This window comes from Notothenia coriiceps, unplaced genomic scaffold (genome assembly GCF_000735185.1).
Source record: "Notothenia coriiceps isolate Sejong01 unplaced genomic scaffold, NC01 NC01_scaffold00032679, whole genome shotgun sequence".
NCBI classification, from domain to species: Eukaryota; Metazoa; Chordata; class Actinopteri; order Perciformes; family Nototheniidae; genus Notothenia; species Notothenia coriiceps.
This window is the reverse complement of record NW_011365380.1, coordinates 38,273-48,526: the sequence shown is the minus strand read 5'-3', so window position 1 is coordinate 48,526 and position 10,254 is coordinate 38,273.

Here is a 10,254-nt window from a genome sequence, read left to right as displayed (position 1 = left end):
GACATTTTACACACAGGCTAACACAACATATTGTTAAGATGGAGAAAGCAATGATTCTGATTTCTGTGCTGCTGCTGGGATGGACCTGGACCCTCCAGGGTGTCCCTGTTGATATGGATCAGGTGAGTGGCCTCCTGGGACCCGAGGGGAAAAAAGTGTCTTTCAATTTCTTTTTTTTTGTGATTTCCTACCTATTTAGGGTTAAAAAAAACATCTTGCAATTTAGACTTTTTAATTATTTTATTTTAAAATGTTACAGTATGTCCACTGTAGAGGACGTCAGGTCCATATTAGTTTGAAAAGACAGCCAAAATGAACAGATAGACTATGTAACGTATTATGGTTATAGAGTGATATTAATACAATAATACATTCACCTTTATTTAAAACATAAATAAGCAATTGATCTGAACATTGCTGTTTATTTGGTCACTAAAAAACTAGTTTGGTTTTTGGTGAATCCTTCCAGATCTTCAAAGACTTTGTAGTCAATGTAGTGGGAAAAGTACCTCATTGACTCCAGTCGGCACGGGCTGTAGGGTCATCTTGACTAGTTGTATGGATGTGGTCTCCATTTGACCATGCTCGTAGAAACAAAGCTGGCATTCCTGAGGCAATTCTCATTTTTCATGGCTCTACTTTAAATAAAAACAACAATAAGACATACGTGCTACTCTTGGCCCACAGAGGGCATGACTTTCCAGCTCGTCCCTATCTGTCTCTGTCTGTATCTGTGCGCTCATGGAGCCTCCTGCTTCTTTCCCCCCCTTCCTCTTGACCCTCTTCTATCCCAGGTGTGAAAGCCTCGTCTCTCTCATCATCTGAGAGCTCCAAATCTCTCTTAACTATCTGGTACAGAAAACGTCTACTTCTGTTCCGTCTCCTCCAACAATATTGAGTCATTAAGTCCATAAAGACGGTCCTGACGTCCACTAGAATGGACATTTATAAAAGTATTTGAAAACTTGAATTATTGAATTGCTTTCAGAACTAATTATATAGTTCTTCACATGCTAATAAACAAGAACATGTATGATTTTCATGGTAAAAATTACATTTATTCAACAATATTTGACTTCTCCTCCTGCTTCTATAAAATTACACTACAGTGGACATTTTCAATGGGCTGGGTCCCAGGAGGATATACAGATACAAATTATGAAAACGATAATACAAACATAAAAAATATATAGTCCATAATATTCCATATGAGTCCATTGCCCAAACCACCCCATCCTTCCCACCTCTCTTTCCATTTTTCTCAGAAATCGTACTTGATGCTTGTTAGCTATCGTCTGAGTTCATCTGTCACACATATTTTACTATTACAAATCATTCAGTAATCCATATAATTTTTTTTTTCTCTACGTAAAATGTCATATTTGTTTACATCAAGGTGTGCATACAGTATTATGTACAATCTTATTTTACATGAATGATGAAGTTAGTGGGTTTGGGTCTGAATTTGAACGGCCAGCTGGCCAAATGTAGAACTAAAGCTAAGGTCTATTGTCGGGTTTTGGGAGTCCTTGTTTGTCCGACACACTGAGACATGTTTATCTGAAATCCATTATAAAGTCTTCAGCAGTGAGGAAGCGTTAGTTCACAGGTCATCCAGGGGACTTCGGCCTCAGCTTATCTTGGTGATCCAACTAGTCTGTTTATTACATGTTGTGATGTTTGCCAACAACAGCTGGGAGAATTAATAGGAGACTTAACCATAAGTTAGCCTTGAATCGATCGTTTTTAGTATATTAGAAGGCTTAACCCAGTTCAACTTGCTAGCCAGACCAATTTTGTTATTTTTGGGAGGGGATTTTTTGGCCTTTATTAGTACACACGTTCCGTCCTGTCAGTGACTCTTACTGTTATCAACCCAGACCTCAGACACTATCAACACTTTATTTATATTTTTGGTTTCTAATTCTTTTTACATAGCAATATAACCTATTTATTAAGTGCTCAGGAAGAATGACTAATCTTATTAATATGAATTGTGTTACAATTGACATTGATTTCACAATTTATATATTGGGTGTATTATAATCACACAGAGTGCATTATAATCACACAGAGTGATGATAATCATAAAAAAAATGAAATGTAACAGTCAGAGGTGGGAACCAGTAAAGTTAAGGAAAAATGTTTAGACTGAACGTACTTAAATTATGTTTGGTTTTATGATAACATTGCAATAATATTTGTAAGAAAAATGTTAACTGAGCATTTTTCTTCATCTTAAATGGATCATAATGGACTGTGCAAAATGTGAAAGATTTTAGGTAATTTTAGAAAAAATTATTTGTTTTGAGAATAAGTACTTGTGCATTGCCAAATATGCTACGATATCATTGGAGATGCTTGGAGCTGAACTGCCTGTTGACATTCCTCATGGCTGCGTGAGTTTGATGAGTGCTAGAACAATGTAACTCAGTGCTTTGTTACATTCATACATTTAATATAACTTGCGTGCAAACTTCAATACAAAGGCAATGACTCAAATGTCTGCAAAAAGTCAAAAACATCTTTAAATAAATCTTCAAGCTGTTTACCTGTAACTCACAATAGATCTCTGACCCTTGCACTGCACCATACAATTGTTGTAAATTAAATAAGTTCCACAAATTTAAGGCCAGAACAGGAAGAACATTAAGTGAAGTTGGCATCAATTGAATGATAACTTTGGTATTGTAGCTTTGAGTCATAAGTATTAGAGCATTATCTGATATCCTTTTCTAAAGCACTCTGAAGCCGGATGTTGAATTTTCTTTTCCAGGTATTTTTGGCAGGGATCAGCATCTCTGACTGAGGAGGGCCAAACTCTTGGAGGTTTCCCTCGATCAGAGGTTGAAGGTGGAACAGTCACAGTATCACAATGCAATCCCTGGGAAGCACTCCCCTGCTTCCTCTCATTAACACAGCTCTGCAATGGAAAATCCATCTGGCTGTATTCACTGTTTGTTTTCGGAAGAAAGCCGTGCCCTGTCTTTGTTCACACTGTCATGCACTTTTCGCGGCTCCTCTCTTTTCTGTTGTTTTCTTCTCATGCATACTCTGTATATGTGAAAGTACTCAATTATGAGTGTTGTGGCGGAGAGGGGAACTTGTCTCAGGTCAGTTGTGAGCACTGGGGCTTGTTAAGTCTAGACAAGAAACGCTCCACTGTTTATTTTTCTTCCGTCAATGTATCAATGCCTATACTGCAACTCAGACCATGGTACTCAGTGAAATATTGAGCTAATAACCATTTCAATGTATACATTAACCAGTATAGCGCTGTCCATCATTAGGGAGCATCACTGCCATTTAGAATAACTTATACTTATATATTGAATAATGTTATCACTTGCAGGATCCAGTCCTCTCACACAACTCTTCATTCTGATGCACACAAGTACAATGAGATGTGAAATGTGTCAAACAGCATGCCCGGCCTGAATGCAGGAAACAACTGAATTAACATTGTACTAATTACTATATTTGTTTATTCATTGATTTTCTTTTTGGGTTGACTGCATATCATAAGATTGCAATGTTTTCAGGCAAGAATGTTTGGATGTCAGAGAATCCCTAAATGCACCACCAGGCAACTTTTCAAATGTTTCCTGTTCCAAACTTTATTGAATAGTGCAGTGCACATTCAAAACATGCCAATTGCATGGCCTCTGAAATTGCTTTCTGCAACTTTTCCAAAGAACCACTCACCCAAACACCTTCACACTCAGCAGTGCGCTCCCCAGGTGTAATGCTCAGTCGGATGGAAAGTTGTCAAGAAAATTACTAATAAAATAGATCCCCAGTCCATCTTTCTGATCTTTAATGTACTGTAGCGAGAAATGGAGTGCAAGCTGTACCCAGTATTTTTTTTTATATTGTTTACCTAATGTTGTTCATCATAAAAATCATAAAAATATGTGTCGCTTGTCAGAGTTAGTTTAATTTTTTGTTATACCTCAGCCTCTCAGCGACTAATTGTCTTTCTTTTGATTGTTACTTGAAGTTTGCTTCAAGGAGTATTAAAGAACATAACAATGAGTGTCGCTAAAAAAGGGGCATCTTCATCTGTCTTATTCTAAGTCTAGGTGCTTTTGATTGAGTTGCGTACATGTCATTCAAGTCTTATTTATGTTGGGTTATGCAACCACATATGAATGACCTGTTCCGACGTGACCCTGCAGGGCAACAATCAATAGAGAGCACCTCCTTTCCTCTCCCATGTTCAGTATACACTGTCTGTCAGGATGGCTGCCCACTTGAACCAAACAATGGTGCACTTCGTCACTCCTGATGGGATATCCTGATTTATGTTATCTGAGTATATCCATCAAGTGGATCTTTATTTAGCGATGAGAAGCTGCAAAGCCAAGCCTGCCACTGCATACTCCAGATCAGCCCGAGCAGACACGCCAACCTGTTTGTTTCGTTATCAACAGTCACATTGAATCATCATCCTCAGCCTTGGCACGAGACGGGCAGAGGAAGTTCACCTTAGTTCAAAGCAAGGACTGCTTTTAAAATAACTTTGAAAATGTCCTAAATCATTCTTAAAATACATCAGCCAAACACGCCCTTATTTCTTTAATTGTTGATACAGTTTGTCTGTGTTAAAAGTTATCATGGGTGGATGCTGGGATATAAATAGTTGTGCTCAGGTCTACGCTGGCCTGATGCCACTTACACTCTAAACATCCCAACCTGTGGAGTTATTTGTTCTCCTTTGTTTAAACTATTTGGACGTGTATATAATAGTGAGAAAAAAACAGAGGAGGCTGTGTTGGTCCTGAAAGTCTGTATTTATGCGAGCACATCCCCTGACCTCAGACCTGGCCTCATTACAGCAGGACGCTCAGCATCAACGCCAATCAACCAATGATACAGCGGTAAATAAGAAGAGGGGAAAACCCTGACCTCCAGATGATCCTCCTCCTTATTAAGGAAGCAAACTGAGTGAGTGAGAATCTTAGAAAATCCATCAGCTTGCTTTTTTAGCCATGCGTGGCTCTAGGGAGGAAGGTGTCTGTCGGTCTGTCTTTTAGTCTGTGAATGGGGGATGGATACCATGACACTTTGTGACATTGAGTTGAACCTCAGTCCAAAGCTTCTGTAGGCCTATTGACTCTCTTTTTTTAATTGAACACCTCCATGAGGTTGACATTTTTGGTTTTAGTTAAAATATCTTAACAATTGTTGGATGAATTTCCAATGTAATACTGACACACATTGTTGTCCCTTCAGGATAAACCTGCGTGTCTTTTCACTTGGTTTATGAAAAACATTTCATATTTTTCAAATGACATGCTGAGTGCTCGTCTGACCAAGAGCCACTGCCTAATAGCCACTGCCTTTCTCTTTAATGATGGGTGGCTTAGGTAAAGCGGCTTTTTTGTATACACCCCTTAAGTGTTTGGGGAATGGCACAGTCCTATTAATCAGGCACATCTACATAGGCAGGTGAGGTTCAGTAGCTCAGCCTTTTGCCAGGAGCAATGTGAGCTGCAAGACGCTGACAGAACCTGGGTTAACACAACACAAAATTAACAATCACTACATTTTAGAAGATAGCGTGCACTCAATCTACTAAAATAAAGTAGTTTAAAATTGTGTCTGTATATACAGTATAATGTTAAACCAAAAAAAAGCATAACCTTTATGATGTGTGGTTGTAGTAACAGCCTTCACACTGATGGCGTTACCGCAGCATCCTGACAAGAACAACCAGATTCAGTGACAGCTTCATCCCACAGGCAAAGACTGTTAAACAACTGAACTGCTGAAACAATTTCCTAACATTCATCTGCTACTTAGTAATTATTTATCTATTATCTAATATATCATTCCAATAACTTGTATATAGACTCGTATCGCACTATTCCACTTTTTTTTCTCACTTTTTTTAAAAGAAAAAACATTTTCCTTTTTGTATTACTTTTAATACACTATATTTTAATATTGGTTAATATTGTCTGCTTATCTGTATTATTGTGTTGCATTGTTGGAGAAGCCTGTGACCTAAGATTTTCAACGACATAATTACTGTGTAGCTATGTTAGTTTGACAATAAAGAACCTTGAACCTTGATGTTGTTAGCATTTAGCTAGTGGTACAAAGTTGTAAGCATGGTTGTAGACTTAGTTTTATTTACAAAAATAGCATGTTATGCATGCAACATTACAAAAAATATATTAATTTGTGAACATAATAAGATGCTGAATATGGTTAACATTTAGCCTACCAAGGATCAGACTGTTAGTAATTGTCTTTGTCAGCATGTTAGCATTATGATGTTAGCATTAAGGTTAAAGTACAGTGGCAAAAAGCTGCTAGCATGGCTGTAGACTCTTACTATATTTACAAAGGAGCACACATATAATACCTGCGGAACTAACAATGATATTGCTTCTACAATGAAAATAGAATGAACATAACTAGATTCTGAACATTGTGAAAATGTTAACTACAACAATCAGAATGTGAGCATTCTGGTGTTAGCATTAAGCTATAAGTATAGTCTCACAAAGATGCTTACATGGCTGTAGACCCTAAGTTTTCATTACAAAAAAGAGCATGGATTATTATGCTTGCAACACTAATAATTATATAAAATCTACAAATAAAAAAAGAATAAACAATATGGCATGAAAGGGTAAATAGTTGTATTTGATCGGTAATTTGCCTTAGGATAAATCATGTTCATAATCATGCAACACCAACAATTATATTAACTCTGCAAATATTCATATTAATTAGCCTACATTTACAGTAAGCATAGCCTCCATGAAATTCATATTTGCAGACAGTGTTCTCCTTCGCATCCTCACATGATAAGAATAACGTTGTTTCTTCCCCTTGTTGTTGACAGAGGGCTGCATTTTCTACACTTTCCACAATATGTTTTTTCACACAAAAGCAAGAGGTTAAGAATAGATGAGAGGCAAAACAAAGAGGTGAGAGTGGGGAGGACAGTGAGTGACTGTGCTTTCAGATCTTTGGAAAACAGGGTGGACAGGAGGACATCCTTAAAGGCTGTGTATTTGAGAGGGAAGTTCATGGACTGTCCTAAAGGCCTCACCTTTACTCTCTGTTGTTGAAAGCCCCTAAAACAAACATGGTCATAGCAGCCACCAACAGAAAAAGTGTTACAGTAAGTGTGAAAATGTAAAACGTTTCATTAGGAAAAGTTTTTAAATGAATACATGATGGATCAGTCAATCAATATATCAGAGTACTTGTTGTTGCTTGCATTTTGAAAGGCTCAATAGTTTCCTAATGAATAGATATTTGTTCCTTCCAGTCCGTCTGCCAGCCAACAATGTGATGCACATTTGTCCAGCTCAGAGCAGATCCGGTATTCTGAAGAAACCTCCCCCGTGTTGTTTTGTCACGATCCTCCCTACCTGCCAGCAAGTTGTCTGTTCCTACTGTTAACAACAAATGTATTGGCTCAGGCTATTTGCAAGAACGGATACTACTTTGCATGGCAAGGAATACGTCTGAAGCTAAACAATGGCTCCTCTTGTGAAATATGGCAGCAGGGTCTCACCTTTGGCTCCTTGTGCCTCTCCCTCGGCTTATTTACGTAAGCAGGTTCTGCTCTATACCGCATCAGGAAGAGATGTTGCAGGAAACCCAAATTTGAGGTAGGATTGGGAGTGAACGTTTAACATTAGACCGCAAAAGAGAGCATTTCAGGTCTGAGGGAGGTGAAAGAGAGGGTGGGAGAAAGGGTATACACAAGTTTGACCCGTGGCCCGGAAGCACCAGGGAGCCAAAGACTCTTGACTGGAATTGATTGTAGGCCGTGTTGTTTTCACATTGCTTGGAGGTTATGCTGACCTAAAGCCTTGTTTCAAGTTCCAGCAATATCAATTATCACTAAGCCAGGTAATGGTGCACATTAAACAGGATGAAATTAGACATGACAAACAGCATTGACGCACTAAATGTACTATTACTTAATGATTAAATTATATGTTTCAATCACGCTGATAAGACTAACCTGTGGAAAAGTAAAAATAAATAGTCTTGGCAATTTCAGAATACAATCTACTTATTTAGAATTTAAATCCAGTGGCGAAAGAATTTTCCTTTACAATAAGACATTTTATAATACTTCAATTAAAAAAAAAATCTCAGATTAAACAAATACACTTTAAGTATCAAAAGAAACAGAACCATTGTGTCGAATTTGTTGCATTGTATATTATGGCTTTGTTATATTTCCAGCATTAACTTGTTAGCATAATTAATGTGTTGCAGCAGGTTGAGGTGCGCCTTGTTTTAGTCTCATTTACCAATCTTATAAAATAGAGGCTCCAATCCTTGGTCCACAAATCGAAGCCAAGCGTTGGAAAGGTTGCTAAAGACGCAAAAAGAAGCAACATTTAAGGCTGAATAATAATGCAATAACTTTCTAGCCTGTTATATGCCATTTTCGTAACTGTATATATAACTGAGCTTTGCACAGTCTGTTGTGTTATCCTCTTCATTTACAAACTGATCACTTTCAAGAACAACCAAATTATTTTTGAACTAAAGTTGGTAGTCAGTATAAAAGGTAATATGAGCAGTTTGATCAATCTAGAACCCGGATCCTCAACAACTTCTTGGGTTGTGATAAAATAGTGATTCACAAACTTCTTCTAAACAGGTTTGAAATATATTGATAAACATTAAATGGAGAACACAAAAATGATTTCTTGTGGCTGTCAGTATAACAGAAATCCTGCTGCTGCCTCAGCTCTAGTGAAGTTTTATAGGATTAGAGTATAGCTGTATTAGTGTGAAGTATTTGAGCTTTCCAAAAGACATGCAATGAGCCAGGAAACATGAATATCTTCTGCCATCTGATTCCATTTTAACAACTGAGTACATTTAGGGAGTAACATCCATTCAGGCATGGCGTTTTTTTCTTTGTAGTTCATGTGTACAATTCTATACAAACATCAGCATTTTTCTTGCAGTCTGGGATGAGTTCAAAGGATTTAAGAGCTTGAAAGTCCACTGACCAAAATGGGTTGTGAATGCAACATGAGATTTCAGCAGATTCTCTCACCTCCTCATGACCCGTCCTTCAGTCATCAGCAGAAGGTTAAAGTGTGGGCCTAATGACTGCACATCCTCTCTCCTGCTGATGGTGCGCCACAAACCTGCCCTCACAAACTGAACAATTGGTTCATTTGACCTCCGGGACATGAACTTGCTCATCTCGTTCACACCCATCAGTGCATCTGTACATCACCCCTACCTTCTGCTGCTTGTGTTACACACTGACTGATGTGCATCATGATACAAGCTGAGGGGCAATGGGCCACATTCCTGACACAACCTAACACAGGAGGTAATAACTTTGTATGGAAGCTCAGTGCTGACACCTACAGGCTAGCAGATGTATAGAATATCAAGGTAGCAACACTATACTGTACTACACTTCCAAATGAGCCAACAAGTTATGTGTCCCGCTTGATGAATATAAATGTAATTAATATTTTAAGCACATTGTTAAATATTGTTTATATGGAATGATCCATCATAATCAATAGCATCCAATTTCAAACTTTTTAAATGTTTTACACTTCCACCTCCCCAGAAAACAATGATTAGTGAGATCAGCTACACATGGACACCCTCTGGTGGCTTGTGTGTGGCATGACAAGACCAAACTGCCAGGGCCTTAATAAAAAAAAGCTGATTTTATTTGGAAGGCACCTGTCAAACACAGTGCTAATGCAACTTTGTGTAAGTCCAGGAAATGCATTACAAAAAATATCACATTTAAAACACAATAAATTAAAGAAACAACAAAAATAAAAATGTTGGGATGAAATTGTATTTTTGATAATAAAAGACTACAAATGCAGATACAGCCCACTGTTGTAGCCACATTCAAAACCCATTAGGTTCACATGTAGATTGTGCAATATGAAAGAAAAGTGTTAAATGTATAAATGGATTGCATTTATAAAGCACTTTTCCAGTCTTTACGACCCCTATGGCACAAACCATAATACTGGTCAGCATTCACCAATTCACACACAATCATACAGAGACAGAGGCTGCCATACAAGGTGCCCCTGCTCAAGGAACCTAACAATCACAAACCAATGGTCTAGCCATATGGAGCAACTTGGGGTTAAGTATCTTGCCCAAGGATAAATCTACAAGTTCACTCAAGGGGCTGGGAATCGAACCACTGACTATCTACGTAATCGGCAGAGTGGTGCCAGTTGCAAGCTCTAAGTGCATCATTGCTGCACA